General features: G+C 45.6%; 1 protein-coding gene and 1 pseudogene across 1 annotated transcript in view; both read left to right on the top strand.

Annotated features, from left to right (window-relative positions):
• Positions 1–18,105, top strand: part of LOC126176044 (uncharacterized) — a 291,682-nt gene that overhangs the window by 176,582 nt on the left and 96,995 nt on the right. The window lies entirely within an intron of this gene.
• Positions 15,809–15,925, top strand: LOC126177841 (5S ribosomal RNA; annotated as a pseudogene).

The following is an 18,105-nucleotide window of genomic DNA, read 5'->3' on the forward strand; positions in this document are numbered from 1 at the left end:
ACTCTGACGAGCCAGAACATTACAACCACCTGCTTGTAACTTGTTTTTCGGTCTTTGGAACGAAATACATCACTGATCCTGCGTATCAGGGATCCGACAATTTGTTGCTAGATTTTTGCAGGTATGCGGCATCGCATGTCTACGCACAGGTCAAGTAATTCGCTTAAACAACAGGCAGCTGATTTGCGTACGTGGTGATGGCGCCCGACAGCGACCCAGATAAGTTCCATAGGATTTAACATCAGGCGAATTTGGTCGCCGAGACATCAACGTGAGTTCGCTATAATGCTCCTCAAACCACTGTAGTACGGGTCTGGCTCCGAGACAAGGACAATTATACTGCTCAAAGAAAACATCGCCGTCAGTGAAGACATCAAGCATGAAGGGATGCAGGCGGTTCGCAGCTGTCAGTGTGTCTTCGATTACTACGACAGGCCCCATGCAAACGCAGCTGAATGTCTCCCATAGCGCAATATTTCCCTTACCAGCCTGCTTCCGGGGTGCGCTGCACGTTTCGAGCCGTCGTTCACCTCCATGACGGCGTTTCTGGTGATGACCATCGACCTCGTGTAGCAAAAATGTGGTTACCCCAAGCCCGAAACGTTTCCACTTACTGACGGTCGAATCTCGATGGTCCCGTGCCCACTGCAATCGTAATTGACGATTTCGTTGGGTCAGCATGTAAACACGGAGGGCTAGCCTGCTGCGAAATCCCATGTTCAACAATGTATTATTAAGAACTGTGTGGTCCGAAACAGTAGTGCGTGCACCAGCGGTGGGCAGTGCTCATAATATTTCGACTCATAAGTGTAGTTTTCAGTACTACTCATGTACTTGCACTTACACCTAAGTTTATTCTGCTGGCTACCAGTTTTTAAGTAAAAATTGTAGGTCACATTTAAAGCTTGCTTTGCTACCTGTGCGAAAATTTACGTTTCTGGATAAATGATTAAAATTTAAACTCCTTTCTGAGCCACTGACAACTTTCATCCTGGGCAGTAGAGGTCATTTTTCTTTATTGCTGTATGTATGGACCTAAGTTATCTGTGCACCGTTCAATCTTTCGACCAACTTTGTTGTATGGGAGCGAAAGCTGGGTGGATTCAGGTTACCTTATCAACAAGGTTGAGGTTACGGATATGAAAGTAGCTAAGATGATTGCAGGTACTAGTAGATGGGAACAATGGCAGGAGGGTGTCCACAATGAGGAAATCAAAGAAAAACTGGGAATGAACTCTATAGATGTAGCAGTCAGGGCGAACAGGCTTAGATGGTGGGGTCATGTTACACGCATGGGAGAAGCAAGGTTACCCAAGAGACTCATGGATTCAGCAGTAGAGGGTAGGAGGAGTCGGGGCAGACCGAGGAGAAGGTACCTGGATTCGGTTAAGAATGAATTTGAAGTAATAGGTTTAACATCAGAAGAGGCACCAATGTTAGCACTGAATAGGGGATCATGGAGGAACTGTATAAGGGGGGCTATGCTCCAGACTGAACGCTGAAGGGCATAATCAGTCTTAAATGATGATGATGATGTATGTATGGACATCACTATTCCTTTTAAATTATGTTATTACGAAATTAATTATGGAATACATATATTGTGAAGGTACAGTTAAAATGCCTAGCTCCTGAAAGTCATCTACAAGACGGCTGTAGGTGAACATCATACATTATACTTACTGCTTGCTTTTGTGCAATCAGTTATTTATTTCTAAGTGATGAGCTAACCCAAAAAATTAATACATAAGTTAGGATCTTGACTCGTTGGTTTCCATGTGAAGTAACTGTACTAAGAGCAAAACTGCCTAAACATAACCGTATGGGCAGATAAGTATTTTAGTACAACTTTTCATCAATATGTACAGCCAAAAATTTGGAGCATCCTAGCCTGTTTACTGACTCCTGTTCATGTGATACATCAATAGCAAAATATAGGAAGAGTTCATTTTCAGAGAATCGCTTAGTAATTCATATTATAAACAACTTCCACTACTGCTTTCTCTCTAATTGGTTTCATTCTAACACTAGTATCGCCTGCAAAAGGTATTCTAAAAATGTTGGAAGTCATTAAGTTACAACCACTCTTCAGCATTATGATTGAAATTCTGTCAGTATCACAGGAGTTTTCGTTTTTGGAATTTAATTTGAGTGAAGGATCTTGGTGCTACCTGCAGTTGCATAACGTTCAGTTTATCACTGTCATATAATTTTTATTTCATCACCACCTCCTCCGGAGCGAATTCCCCATCAATAACTCAGAAACGCGTCGTGATGAATTAAGAGCGTGAAAATTAGTGACTGGTTAGGGCTTCTTCCTCACTATCACTCTAGTTAATATGGCGATGGAGACCGCAGATATTAATAACCGCGAGCTTGGTACGGAAGCGATTGCTTGATGTGGAGCACGTGGGAGGAATGAACTGGGTGATGTATGCGGAAGACTGCATTCGGTGCTATCGACTGGGTAAGCATCTCCGTTAATGGTTCCCGTGGCCCCGAATACTGATGAGAAGTTCGCCTCGGTACCGACACCTGTTGCCAAGTCGCCTTCTTACCTCGAGCAGTCAGTGTCGGCCGAAGCGCGACACGGCTCGCTCTCCTAAAGGACTTACCCATTCTCCAGTATGTCAGTGCAGATACTATTAATACTATCGTAACGTATGAACTGAAGTTCAGTCAACTGCGAAAATAAATGAACCAAGGCAGCATGAAAGTTTCTTTCTCTCCCAGAATGAAATTTTAGCTTTTCAGCGGCGTGTGCGCTGATAGGAAACTTCCTGGCAGATTAAAACTGTGCTGGGCCGCGACTCGAACTCAGGACCTCTGCGTTTTGCTGGCAGGTGCTCTATCAATTTCCCTTTTTTAAAAAAAAAATTCTGACATTTTGTTCGTCTTCCTTCTTTTCGTTTGGTACGGGCGGACGTCATAGGACACCCCTTCAATATCATCATTGGATACTTCACTCATATTTTTTTATGAGAGAGGGCAGTCAGCTCTTTTGAGCTACTGTGCCGGTGGCCTCCTCACAGTACCTCGTATTAAGGTAGGAGAGGTGGTTTTAGCCGAAGTAAAGCTGACAGAACGGGTCGCGAGTTGTGTTTGGGTAGGGCCGCCATCACGGTAGCTCAACGTGTTCTCTCAAATGGCTAGCTGCTTTGTGTAATAAAAAAGAAAACTGACTGAAGTATTCTACAATCAGCTTGAAGAGGTGTCATGTGACTTGAACCCTGACCAAATGCCGAGGTCATGACGATCAAAACGAAGGAAGGGAGTGAGGTGGAAAAAAGGTGGTGGAGTACTTGGCCCGAAAGTCATACGTTCGGAATTCGAGTCTCAGTCCAGCACACAGTTTCAATCTGGCAAACGTTTCCTTTTCTCATTTGATTCTCGTTCTTCAATCTACACGACTTCACAAAAATGTGAAGTATCCGCAAGGTAGAGAGGAGAGGGGAAGGAAACAAAATAAGACTTCACAGAGTAAAAGGGTATGTGAAGTTATTTCACTGGTAAAAAAATCGAGTCACATATACGACCTTGACTGTATGAGCCCACTTATCACCACACTGCATTGCCCGTGGCCTCCATGCAAGCACTAGTTCGGTCGGGAAGGGTGTCATAAAGCCGTTGCGTCTCTGTCGTGAAACGAGATGTCACGAGATGGATTGGGAGTCTTGTTAAATACTAAATATGCAGCGATTAATCAAAAAATAAATACTGAATAGTGCAATATTATTTAGTCTGTACTGCAATATTATTTACTCTGTTAAATATGGTGGGCTAGTATGTGACTCTGAAATAACCCAATACCACGATAACGCACGTACGGACATCGGCTATTTCTAAGTACACACGAAATAATATTTTATACACAGCGAGCGACTCACCGCCTTCTAACAGATAGATCGCGTGAGCACTGCTATTATGGAGAGAAAATATGCGTGCTTTTACACAAACGGTAACGATTAATTTGGTTCTCAGGGGTTACTGGTCATTTATGTACGAACTTTCACAAAGAAACTGAGATATTTTTTATGCTTATTAAACGGGATATTTTTCTGTAATTACTATTCGTTATCTGCACGGCACAAACTGAGGAGAATCTCGTCTGCTATTAAGCGGCCAATCTTAAGCGTTCTGAACTCATTCAACATTAATGAATGGAATTTGTCTTTACTTTACTAGCTTTGAAACTGTTAAAAGATCAAAACAGAGAAGTCTCCCGTATTTACATTTAATATTTCTAACTAAAATATATCGTCTGCGTAATGGCCGACCAAATGCTTCTAGGGAAAGAGAGCTCTCCGCAACACGAAGTTCTGAAATAGAGTTATTAATTACAATTAATGGTGACTGTTATGGGTGGTGCTCACTACTTCAATAACCAACACTTTCTAATGACAATTGGACGTATCTGATAACTTACAGACAGATTTACATTAAATAACAGACTGTGATACAATGGCGGCCTTCCGCTAGACGAAACAAGCTAGAAAAAAAATCTTACCCGAAAAAGTTATCTTTGTTCTTCTTCATCTGCATTACACAGCCACGTCACTATTTTTAACACACAAAAAAAACCTTTTAATTTTTCTCGAAATGTCAATTTATGTGACGTTCCATCACACAGCGACCTACAACTGTGGTAACTGGTCCTTGGTATCGTGGGCCCAGGCGCTGGGACACATTTGACTTCCGAGCTGGTCCATGTTCTGTCGGGAACAAATCAGGGGTTGCTGCTAGCCATTACATGAGCATCACGCAGGCAGTTCATAGAGACATGTGGCAAGTGAGCAAGAACATTGTTCTGTTGGAGAATGACACCAAGATACTGTCGCATGAGAGGCGTTACATGTAAGCTCGCAGGATAACCCTGAGGTACCACTGCCTCGTCATAGTTCCGTCCATCACTACTAGCCGTGACCTGAAGTCGTATAGCTTTGATCTCCACACCATGATAGCAGGAGTAACAGCACTGTGCCTCTCCAAAACAATGAAAAAACGTGACTTCTCCCCAGGTCGCCACCATACATGCTGACTATAGTGGTTTGAGGTACCACAGAACCACGATACATCGCTGAATACATGTGTCACCATTCATCAGGAGCTCATGGTTCCTGGTGATGGCAGCACTCCAAACGGAGCCGTTTGTGCTGCGATGTCAACGGCAGCCTGCACATTGGCCGGTAATTCCCTAGTCCGTCTGTTGCCGGCCTCCGATCGATGGTTCTGGATGACACACATTGTTGCAGAGAGTCTTTTACTTTTTCTCGGATGGCAGGCATACACGAGAAGTGGTTACAATGAAGTGGTTAGTTGTAGTCGATCGGACCACTGACCACCAGTAGCCTCCCCTCACATTCCCCTGCAGTCCAGCATCGGGCCACTGTCACATTCGAATACCCTAAAAACCTGGATACCGCACGATTCGACGAACTGGCCAAATGATAGCCACAGTGAGACTCCTCTCAAGCTCTGCCAGTGCTGCTAACGCTGTCTCACACGAGTACGCAGCATCACGGTGATCACTCACCACGTGACGCTGTTCGCGCTCCTTATACGTATACCATACCAGGCCTGGTAACAACAGTAATCACGAACAACACTAATGCGCTCTTGTGGCTTTTCTACCTGCTTCAAAGAATTTTAGCTCTAATCATTTACATATCAGTCGATGATATGTACGTGAAAGGAATTACATTGACATCCGACCTTGTGTTTTGGGTGCTTCACTTTTTTTTTTTTGGTCAGGCCGTGTACGTAATGACGCACTTCATGATGGTACGTTGTGTTTGTAGTGAGTAACAAATGTTTTGAGATGTTACCGAAAAAGGATCATTTATTTCATGGCAACTATACATCTGCACAGCTGTTTTGACACTATACAGTTAAGTTAAATTCATTGAGTGTATTGTTATACAATATTGTTTAATAGGGTAGTGCTTGTCTGTTCCGTGTCTGTTTCATCTCGGAATGTCTCAACTTCCTCTTCATCTTCGTCTTCTCATATTCTGATCCACTATTCTTTTAACATGTCAAAGTAAGTGATGGCCTTCGTGTTTACATAAATTATTTGATCATAGTTCATAAGCTTGTCAATTCATTTTTAGATCGTAATATCTTCAGTATTTTCTTCTGCCTTCGCCGAGTATAGTGCAAGTTTCTACTTCCGTGGGATGTGTATGCTCAGTTACAAATTTTCCGCATTTATTACAGTATTTCGAATGAAACCTATTTCTAGTATGAGAATAGCCATTGTATTAATGACATGCACTGAATGATAGGAAAGTATAGCTGGAGTGTTAGGAAACGATTCGCTACAAATAAGGAAGAAGAGTCCAAGAGGTTATCATAGCAACTACATAATATACTACCACTGAAGCTTCTTCACCTACTTTCAGATTCGTTCGTTGTTGTACTATGACGTGCCAAAACTGTGAAGAATGAATGAGATTTGTGCTGGTTCCATCTCTATATGTAAAACACCCATTGCGTGTTGTACCACCATACAGCGAGACCTTCAGAGGTAGTTGTCCAGATTTTTGTACACACCGGTACCTCTAGTACCCAGTAACACGTCCTCTTGCATTGATGCATGCCTGTATTCGTCGTGGCATACTATCCATAAGTTCATCAAAGCACTGTTGGTCCAGATTGTCCCACTCCGCAATGGCGATTCGGCGTAGATCCCTCAGAGTGGTTTGGTGGGTGCGCAAAACAAATTTTGGTATGTCGCTTTAGGAACTACATCTTTACCTATTACATTTAAGCTGAATTTCAACAATAAATTTCAATTCCTGAAATGGGCTGGCCTTCAGAAAATCCCGCATTGAACCCAATGGCGATTTATTGGAACATCGACCTTGCCCCATAGTCCAGCGCGGAACATCATTACCTTGTTTATGTTCTTGAGGAAGAACGGGCTGAATTTCTCCACAGACACCCGTCAAAGTCCTAAGTAGACTTATCAGGGATCTCATATTACTCCAACTGCACACGCCCCACACTAGTACAGACCTCCACCAGCCTGAACAGTCCTCTGCTGACATGCAGCATCCATGGATTCATGAGACTGTCTCCATACCCATTCGCGTCCATCCCCTAGATACAATCTGAAACAAGATTCGTCCGACTAGGCAACATGTTTCCAGTCGTCAATAGTCCAACGTCGGTGTTGACGGGCCCAGGCGAGGCGTAAAGCTTTGTGTCGTGCAGTCATCAAGGGTACATGAGAGAGCCTTCGGCTCGGAAAGCCCATATCGATGATGTATCGTTGGAGGGTTTGCACTCTGACACTTGTTGATGGCCCAGTATTGAAATCCGCAGCAATTTGCAGAGGGTTGCACTTCCGTCACGTTGAACGATTCTCTTCAGTCGTCGTTGGTCCCGTTCTTGTGGAATCTTTTCCGGGCCGCAGCTATTTAGGAGATGTGATGTTTTACCGAACTTCTGATATTCACGGTACACTCGTGAAATAGTCGTACGGGAAAATCCCCACTTCACCGCTACTCGGACATTCTGTGTCCCATCGCTACTGCACCGACTGTAACACCAAGTTCAGACTCACTTAAATGTTGATAACCTGCCGTTGTAACAGCAGTAACCGAGCTAGCAACTGCGCCAGACACTTTGCGGCGGCGCGGTTCTTTCCGTCCCTTTACGACGGACCTGCACCTACCTGTGAACATTGTCTCAGCAGATCATCAGTAGGAAATCAGAGTAATACCTACTGTACTTCCACGTGAACCAGGCTGCAATTTAAGTCACTAATCTACGTTTCGGGAGAAAGTTTTCACACAAATGAAAGGTTGGAAATTTTGTCCTCAATTAGTATATTCTGAAACTTAGGTGAACAAGTATCACTGCCAAGCCCGTGCTAGTCTTAACACAGTCACTCATAATCCCTTTCACTCACGTTAGCAAGTTTATGGTGTTGCATTTCCCGAAAACGTAATAGCTACAAAAATACTGATTGTTTTTTATTGATAATGCTCGCCAAATATTATGTCTGTCGGTACCAAATGCAGTCACAGTTTTTTAGCCACTGACCTGCTCAATACGTCACGCGGAATATATGTATTTTCTCGTCACAAAATTCACTTAAAAATTCCGAAATTTCTACACACACTTCGGAATAATTATGCCGTCACTTTCCAACAATTTTGATGCTAGATCCGGCAACTTATCATTTCCATCGGAACTACTACTTCACACGTCCGATCTCTTTCATGGCTAGGCTTCGACTCTTCCCTAGAACACTCTAAGTCTTCTCTAGCTGCAGAGAAAGGCGCGCGAAGAATACTGCTTTACCATTGGTCAGTTTACTCAACAACCAATAGCAAAACAACATTCTCCCGCGCCAGTCCGCGCTTTTCATCCATAACCAATCGCAAAATAGTAAACCTAATGACCGCACTTTTTACCGACGTAATTATCTAATATGCTGAAGTTTTGTTTATGCATAAAGTTATTTACCATTGTTATTTATACATGAATTAACTTTCCCATTACCATAAACTTACTTTACAAATCTGTTCTACATAAATTCCCTTTGTCTATATCCATACTTCTTCGAAATGTTCCCACACTAAATCCTACTACATAACTCGTTAAACAATTGTCTTTCTATTAACCTTAAACCACAATCACGCATCATTCATACTGCTAAAACACATTTATAACATTTTACATACAGAAAAAGACATAATAACACTTTATGAAAATACTAGAACAGTTTATGAAAAACATTCTATTACTTTAGTGCACTGTAGTAGGCACAATCGGAACTAAAATCACAGTCCCATTATCCAATATTGTCCTCTATCGGCTGATACATAAACTACGTGCGCGTCCAGTCTCGCGTCACCATCTGTCACTATCCAGCTCTGAGACACATCTCCCACGTAACCGCCTCCAAGGCAGAATCGGTATACGGCGCTACGCCTCAACTTGCTCTGTTATATAGGCTGGACAGCCGTATTCTGCCTGATTACATGTCTCTATATTCGAATACGCACGCCTGTACCAGTTGCTTTGGCACTTCAGTGTAGAATCCCACTTCCTTCAGCATAATATCGCTCCTTACAGAATTTTCACTTAATTTACTTCAACATACTGCTTGCACGCCGTCACGTTTTCCTTCAGCACTGTCACTCCCCTCTCCTTGTCGTCGACAACAAATTTAATGACACGAGGAACAAGGAACCGTGGCTAACCACGTAGGCATTTCCTGTGACTATTTCCCACTGTGATATGACAATGTAGACTTCTTTAGCTATTTACACGAGCAAGTACGTACAGGGTGTTTCAGAAATGAGCGGTATATTTGAAACGGCAATAAAAACTAAACGAGCAGCGATAGAAATACACCGTTTGTTGCAATATGCTTGGGACAACAGTACATTTTCAGGCAGACAAACTTTCGAAATTACAGTAGTTACAATTTTCAACAACAGATGGCGCTGCGGTCTGGGAAACTCTATAGTACGATATTTTCCACATATCCAACATGCGTAGCAATAATATGGCGTAGTCTCTGAATGAAATTACCCGAAACCTTTGACAACGTGTCTGGCGGAATGGCTTCACATGCAGATGAGATGTACTGCTTCAGCTGCTCAATTGTTTCTGGATTCTGGCGGTACACCTGGTCTTTCAAGTGTCCCCACAGAAAGAAGTCACAGGGGTTCATGTCTGGCGAATAGGGAGGCCAATCCACGCCGCCTCCTGTATCTTTCGGATAGCCCAAAGCAATTACACGATCATCGAAATATTCATTCAGGAAATTAAAGACGTCGGCCGTGCGATGTGGCCGCGCACCATCTTGCATAAACCACGAGGTGTTCGCAGTGTCGTCTAAGGCAGTTTGTACCGCCACAAATTCACGAAGAATGTCCAGATAGCGTGATGCAGTAATCGTTTCGGATCTAAAAAATGGGCCAATGATTCCTTTGGAAGAAATGGCGGCCCAGACCAGCACTTTTTGAGGATGCAGGGACGATGGGACTGCAACATGGGCTTTTCGGTTCCCCATATGCGCCAGTTCTGTTTATTGACGAAGCCGTCCAGGTAAAAATAAGCTTCGTCAGTAAACCAAATGCTGCCCACATGCATATCGCCGTCATCAATCCTGTGCACTATATCGTTAGCGAATGTCTCTCGTGCAGCAACGGTAGCGGCGCTGAGGGGTTGTCGCGTTTGAATTTTGTACGGATAGAGGTGTAAACTCTGGCGCATGAGACGATATGTGGACGTTGGCGTCATTTGGACCGCAGCTGCAACACGGCGAACGGAAACCCGAGGCCGCTGTCGGATCACCTGCTGCACTAGCTGCGCGTTGCCCTCTGTGGTTGCCGTACGCGGTCGCCCTACCTTTCCAGCACGTTCATCCGTCACGTTCCCAGTCCGTTGAAATTTTTCAAACAGATCCTTTATTGTATCGCTTTTCTGTCGTTTGGTTACATTAAACCTCCGTTGAAAACATCGTCTTGTTGCAACAACACTGTGTTCTAGGCGGTGGAATTCCAACACCAGAAAAATCCTCTGTTCTAAGGAATAAACCATGTTGTCTACAGCACACTTGCACGTTGTGAACAGCACACGCTTACAGCAGAAAGACGACGTACAGAATGGCGCACCCACAGACTGCGTTGTCTTCTATATCTTTCACATCACTTGCAGCGCCATCTGTTGTTGACAATTGTAACTACTGTAATTTCGAAAGTTTGTCCGCCTGAAAATGTACGGTTGTCCGAAGCATATTGCAACAAACGGTGTATTTCTATCGCTGCTCGTTTAGTTTTTATTGCCGTTTCAAATATACCGGTCATTTTTGAAACACCCTGTAAGTTCCCGCTACGGTAGTGTGTACGATTCGCTTTGTCGAGTAATAGCGTCACGGAGTTCGTCGGGGGCGTCCACATTACGTGACTCTCCCCACCATACTAGAGTGTTCGGTGGCGGGGCGAAGGGGAAGGCTGGCTACACGAAGGCCCCACTATGTAGAGCAGACGGGAGTCGGTGAGCCAGTGCGTGCTAGGGCGGTGGCTGCGACGGCTCGGGCCCGCTGCATCCACGGCGGCGCCACTCGACGCCGGCCGCCGCTGCCAGCCTGACGGATGGTGACCACGCGACCCAGCCCGCCTTGACCCTAATACAGCCACGTCCCGCCGCTCCTAACGACCGGGCCGCACTCCCCGACTCCGCGGCCCTGTCGCGCCAGCGAGCGGTCTTGACCTCGGACCTGTGCAGCCGCCAAGACACGCGGAAAGGTGCAGTAGAAGGATGGGCCGGGTCACACGTGTCTGCGCAAGGCGCTCTTCGGTGTCGTGGATACGGAAGACGAGGAACTGGCGTTAATGAACCGTCTAAAAGCAACATCGACGTCACCCAAGGACAGTAACCTCCCTGTGGCACATCGAAAGAGATTTGTTTTTATTTATTTATTTATTTATTTATTTTGTAGGTTGAGGGGACTAAACAGAGAGCAAATCAGTCCCATCGGATGAAGGAGGGATGGGGAAGGCAGGTTGGCCGTGCCCTTTCAAAGGAACCATCCCGGAAGCGATTAAGGGTAATCACGGCAAACCTAAATCAAGGATGAAATGATAATAAAATCGAGACCCTAAGCTGTAGACAGGCGTTGATATACATTTGAAAATGTGTGCCCGAGATCTCTTCCTTACATGGCAGACGCTCTATCCATCCGAGCCACGGAGCGCATAGAGAATAGTACGACTGCAGGGATTTATCCCTTTCGCGCTCCCCTTGAGACCCACATTCCAAACTTAATATGCACTAACTACACTACTGGCCATTAAAATTCCTACACCAAGAACAAACGCAGATGATAAACGAGTATTCATTGGACAAATATGTTGTACTAGAACTGACATGTGACTACATTTTCACGCAATTTGGGTGCATAGATCCTGAGAAATCAGAAAGAACGGCCTTGATACGCCTGGGCATTGAGTCAAACAGAGCTTGGATGGCGTGTACAGGTACAGCTGCCCATACCGCTTCAACACGATACCACAGTTCATCAAGAGTAGTGACTGGCGTATTGTGACGAGTCAGTTGCTCGGCCATCATTGATGCATCAAGGTCTTTCTGCATATCGTCCGTGAATGGTTGCTGATTCACCAGGAATTTTTCCAAAAAATGGTTCAAATGGCTCTGAGCACTATGGGACTTAACTTCTGAGGTCAGCAGTCCCCTAGAACTTAGAACTACTTAAACCTAACTAACCTAAGGACATCACACACATCCATGCCCGAGGCAGGATTCGAACCTGGGACCGTAGCGGTAGCCGGCCACTCCGGCCGGCGAAATTTTTCAACGGTTTCAACGTTGGCGTTATGTACAGCTACAGATGGTTGCTCCACTAGTCAAACTTTTACAGCCGCACACACACACACACACACACACACACATATACGCGCGCGCGCGTATTCCCGCATTCATCCAGATGAGGTTCAAATGCTGGATTTACAGCTGTATAACTTTCAACGCGAATTCATTCCAGCAGATACAGCGCCGTGAAAGAGAGAAATAAAGTGGCTGTTCGAAAGCCTATTATGCATATTAAAAACTATTTGCAATGCCTGTGCACTATTGTACGACAATACTACCATAAGCAATGCAACACATGCCTTTCCTCAGCCATTTTCGTTTGAAAAAAAGCGGAATTTGCTGTGGGACGGCAATGATATGTCCCTGTCCTGAGCACTGAGTACCATGACATAAATATAGTACAAGGTATTGTGAAAATAGGTCTCTACTCTGAGAGCGTTACGAGAGCGAACTGGAGAGTTCGCATATGCGGCAGCTGTAGCCGTTCCCTGATGCCCCATCTCGCTAATATGTTTTCTGTAAAACAAGCTGCCGGGATTAGGAGGCATCAACGGGATCACCACTATCTCATCGCTCCTCTTTCGTAGGCCCTGTGTACTACAGACCACTGCTGATAATCCAAAAGTGCGATCTCTGTTGTTATCTGCACGACCTCGCCACGGGAAGCCCATATTCTCCCCTAGGTAATACTGCTCGTTGTTACGTCTCAGAGGTAGAGCTGATTAAGTCCTCTACAAACGAGTATTATGGGGAGCTGGTTAATAACATGAAATCAGCAAGCACTAAGAGGCAATTCACAAAATCGATACAAAAGCTTGTTCTCTTAAAAACAAGTTAATGACGATCTCATGTTTCCTTAATCATGATGTTGCTATTGGCGAAACAAGCAGCAGAAATGTTTTGTGTAAAGTACACAGTTAGTCTGAATTAAAATAACGACAGTGGAATTTCGCGTAAATAATAATGTACTATTATCGTAGGTTGTTCCCTGCAACATATTTATTACAGTATCAGGAGTTGTACGGCTGAACCATTGAAATGCGGTAGGGAGCTGGCATTAAGTGTTTGGATACTGGGCCATAATTTTATTAGCAAATGTAGTAAGAAATAAACCACTTTATTGCCACATCAAAAAGATCTAAAAAAATTCAGCAACTACCACGAGAAATTAATTTGCTACTGACTTTTCCTTTTGGAAGCGGTGGCAGAAATTACGAAGCCTCTGTGATAACATTTAAGAAAAAAATTTAAGAGAAGAAACTTAAGAAAAATTTTCTGGAATATTGATATTAAAATCAAACCTTAAAACAGATGTTTAATAAGATCAACAATGCTGAATTTAACAATACATTCCAAATTTAAGGTTTAGAAAACTACAGATGTGATAAACAAGGAATTAACATCCGACACTCATTGGCAAGTAAGACAGATCGCATGTAGTTAGGAAAAGCAAGCGATTCAAATACACTCCTGGAAATGGAAAAAAGAACACATTGACACCGGTGTGTCAGACCCACCATACTTGCTCCGGACACTGCGAGAGGGCTGTACAAGCAATGATCACACGCACGGCACAGCGGACACACCAGGAACCGCGGTGTTGGCCGTCGAATGGCGCTAGCTGCGCAGCATTTGTGCACCGCCGCCGTCAGTGTCAGCCAGTTTGCCGTGGCATACGGAGCTCCATCGCAGTCTTTAACACTGGTAGCATGCTGCGACAGCGTGGACGTGAACCGTATGTGCAGTTGACGGACTTTGAGCGAGGGCGTATAGTGGGCATGCGGGAGGCCGGGTGGACATACCGCCGAATTGCTCAACACGTGGGGCGTGAGGTCTCCACAGTACATCGATGTTGTCGCCAGTGGTCGGCGGAAGGTGCACGTGCCCGTCGACCTGGGACCGGACCGCAGCGACGCACGGATGCACGCCAAGACCGTAGGATCCTACGCAGTGCCGTAGGGGACCGCACCGCCACTTCCCAGCAAATTAGGGACACTGTTGCTCCTGGGGTATCGGCGAGGACCATTCGCAACCGTCTCCATGAAGCTGGGCTACGGTCCCGCACACCGTTAGGCCGTCTTCCGCTCACGCCCCAACATCGTGCAGCCCGCCTCCAGTGGTGTCGCGACAGGCGTGAATGGAGGGACGAATGGAGACGTGTCGTCTTTAGCGATGAGAGTCGCTTCTGCCTTGGTACCAATGATGGTCGTATGCGTGTTTGGCGCCGTGCAGGTGATCGCCACAATCAGGACTGCATACGACCGAGGCACACAGGGCCAACACCCGGCATCATGGTGTGGGGAGCGATCTCCTACACTGGCCGTACACCACTGGTGATCGTCGAGGGGACACTGAATAGTGCACGGTACATCCAAACCGTCATCGAACCCATCGTTCTACCATTCCTAGACCGGCAAGGGAACTTGCTGTTCCAACAGGACAATGCACGTCCGCATGTATCCCGTGCCACCCAACGTGATCTAGAAGGTGTAAGTCAACTACCCTGGCCAGCAAGATCTCCGGATCTGTCCCCCATTGAGCATGTTTGGGACTGGATGAAGCGTCGTCTCACGCGGTCTGCACGTCCAGCACGAACGCTGGTCCAACTGAGGCGCCAGGTGGAAATGGCATGGCAAGCCGTTCCACAGGACTACATCCAGCATCTCTACGATCGTCTCCATGGGAGAATAGCAGCCTGCATTGCTGCGAAAGGTGGATATACACTGTACTAGTGCCGACATTGTGCATGCTCTGTTGCCTGTGTCTATGTGCCTGTGGTTCTGCCAGTGTGATCATGTGATGTATCTGACCCCAGGAATGTGTCAATAAAGTTTCCCCTTCCTGGGACAATGAATTCACGGTGTTCTTATTTCAATTTCCAGGAGTGTAAATAGGCTGATGACAAGTTTACACAAAATAAAATCAGTTGGCCGTGCAGAGAAGGTACCCGTGTGGGACCAAAACAACACTCGACCCTGTCGGCCAGCTGAGCATTTAGGCTCTCGCTGTAGTACGGTTAACAGAGAGAGCAACCATTTTGAGGTTTTACTCAAGACCCCTTAGTGGAACTCACAATATAAACCACATGTGTACTCAGGTTATACTGTAATATATAAATTACTACTTAACAATATTAGAAAAAATTACACCACCAGGAGACACTGCAGAAAATTTAGAAAAAGCGGGCCGTGCGCTGAAATCGTATTATGTACTTCTTAATCAGATAACGTCAGTTAGCGCGACGAAATGCAAGGAAGAGGCTTCCACATCACCAGGTTAATGGTGAAAAGCAGACAATAAAATGACTTGAACAAGATCACATCACAAGTCCACAAGACTGCTTCACAGACGACGAGGATGACAAGTAAGAGTCTGACCTTTTCGCACGTAAACTTTAACGGTTGTAACTAAACTGAATGTTCACCGTAATTTCCAGGAAGTATGAACATAAATCGGCAACGGCCTTGCCGCAGTGGATACACCGGTTCCCATGAGATCACCGAAGTTAAGCGCTGTCGGGTGTGGCCGGCACTTGGATGGGTGACCATCCAGCCACCATGCGCTGTTGCCATTTTTCGGGGGTGCACTCATCCTCGTGATGCCAAATGAGGAGCTACTCGACCGAGTAGTAGCGGCTCCGGTCAAAGAAAACCATCGTAACGACCGGGAGAGCGGTGTGCTGACCACATGCCCCTCCTATCCGCATCCTCAACTGAGGATGACACGGCGGTCGGATGGTCCCGATGGTTCACTTGTGGCCTGAAGACGGAGTGCTTATGAACATAAATCACAACTACCCGATCTCTTACTGCAATCGGTTGAGCATATCCACCAGTCTTCTCGTGTTCAGTCCTTTGGAACTGGCTGACAGGAAACCAACCCGACACCACAGTCGACACTGGCTTCTTCGGAATAATCAAAACCTAGACACAAGTAAGCGGCCAAACAATAAACCGAAATAACACCTACATCGGGTAATCTCCACTGATCCGGCAGAGACAGGATATCTGCTAATCCGCTCTGACTAACATTTCAAATGCAGCAGCGGGGTAAGGATCTTATCAGTCACGACATGACGGGGAGTTACCACCCGCCGTCGCCACACAAACCATTAGACACTCGATCACAGAGACACACCTACCTTACCCGCGGTCGTCGCTTCAATCGACTTCATAGTAACTGCGCTTCTCTCTGGCTGCGGAAAATACTTGTGGCTCTATCACCGCGTCATGCTGCCAGCTAGAAGGATCTATCGACATTGAACTGCACCACAACGTAACCGCTCGGCACAACCATAAATGGTTTTACAATAAGAAAACTACACTGCCGAAAAAGTGTAACGCCCTCGAGAATTGAGGGATTGTTGTGTTAGTGATTCATTGGAGATCAGAGAGGCCTATCTGAACGCGTTTTAAAACTCTGCAGGCAGTAACTGTGCCTATAGACCAGGGGTCTCCAAACTTTGTAGTCCGCGGGCCACATTGACTCCTCCACGAAGTCATAAGGGCCAAGATTTACCTAGTGGGATTAAAGCACCCTAGCACTCCATGATCACCGTAATGTAAGGCTAAAGGAAAGATGAAATCGCAAAAATCTAAGGTTGTGGGAATAGGTAGCACTGAAACGAACTACGATTTTTATTTAATTACATAATTTTGATTGGTGGACGTACCTGACGGAAATTATGGCGTATTTTATTCTTCACGAAAGCGTCCTGCAAAGTTAACGAAATCTCAAAATCATTGTTAGCAACACTACTACTGCAAGACGTAACAGAGGTAGAGTATGTCCACGCATTGTTATTTCAAGCGGCGCAACAATAAGTTTAGTTATGTAGTCTTGTACCGAGTATCAGAGCCAATGTCGCGGTGTATTTCTCGCGATAGGCCTCGAAACTCAATTGTTGGCAGTACAGGTAGCACCTAAAATATTTAGCGGGCCGGATACCGGGGATGTCCGGCCAGCTAACGCGGGCCGGTTTCGGCCCGCGGGCCGTAGTTTGGAGACCCCTGTTATAGACGAAGAATGTTCCCAACATCAATTTTAGGGTACAGTCATGCTTTGCCAACGGGTGCGTACTCGTGTGAACAACGTGGCCGCAATGTGGGTCTGCGGGAAGCTGGATGGTCGTATAAACGGATTTCTGCTTATATGCAGCTGATATGCTGATATGCAGCTGCTTTCAGCAGTGGTCTGTGGAACATTGTGCCACACGTAGACCAGGTTCTACACGCACATTGTACGAGCAGTGATGGCCCACCGGTCATCACCCAGGGAAGATATCGAGTACACACTGCAACTTCTGTGCCACCAAGAACCATACAGAACCGTCTGCTTGAAGCGGGAGTAACGTGTCGTGTGTCTCTGGCCAGGCTACCACTACCACCACGACACAGCCAAGGATGGCTATTCCGGTCTCGTGCAAGAGTTTCCTGCAGAGTGGAATGGCGCTCTGCTGTCTTCATTGTGCTGTCTTCATTGATGAGAGTGGGTTTTGTCTGTATGCGAATGATGCGTATGCAAGTGTAAGGTGTAGACTTGGTGAGCGACCTATTCCGGACTGCATTAGCCCACGAGATACAGATCCCACTCAAAAGATTGAAGGTATGGGAGACCATCAGTTACCAATTGTGGTTCTCGAGGATAAAATAACCAGAGCCTGCTACATTTTACAGGTTGTTATCCTCGTAAAACTGCTATGTCTTCGACAGGAATGTGATGTGGTTTTCCAGCGGAAGACTAAGCGTCCAG

The sequence above is a fragment of the Schistocerca cancellata genome, chromosome 3 (genome assembly GCF_023864275.1).
Source record: "Schistocerca cancellata isolate TAMUIC-IGC-003103 chromosome 3, iqSchCanc2.1, whole genome shotgun sequence".
Classification (NCBI taxonomy): Eukaryota; Metazoa; Arthropoda; class Insecta; order Orthoptera; family Acrididae; genus Schistocerca; species Schistocerca cancellata.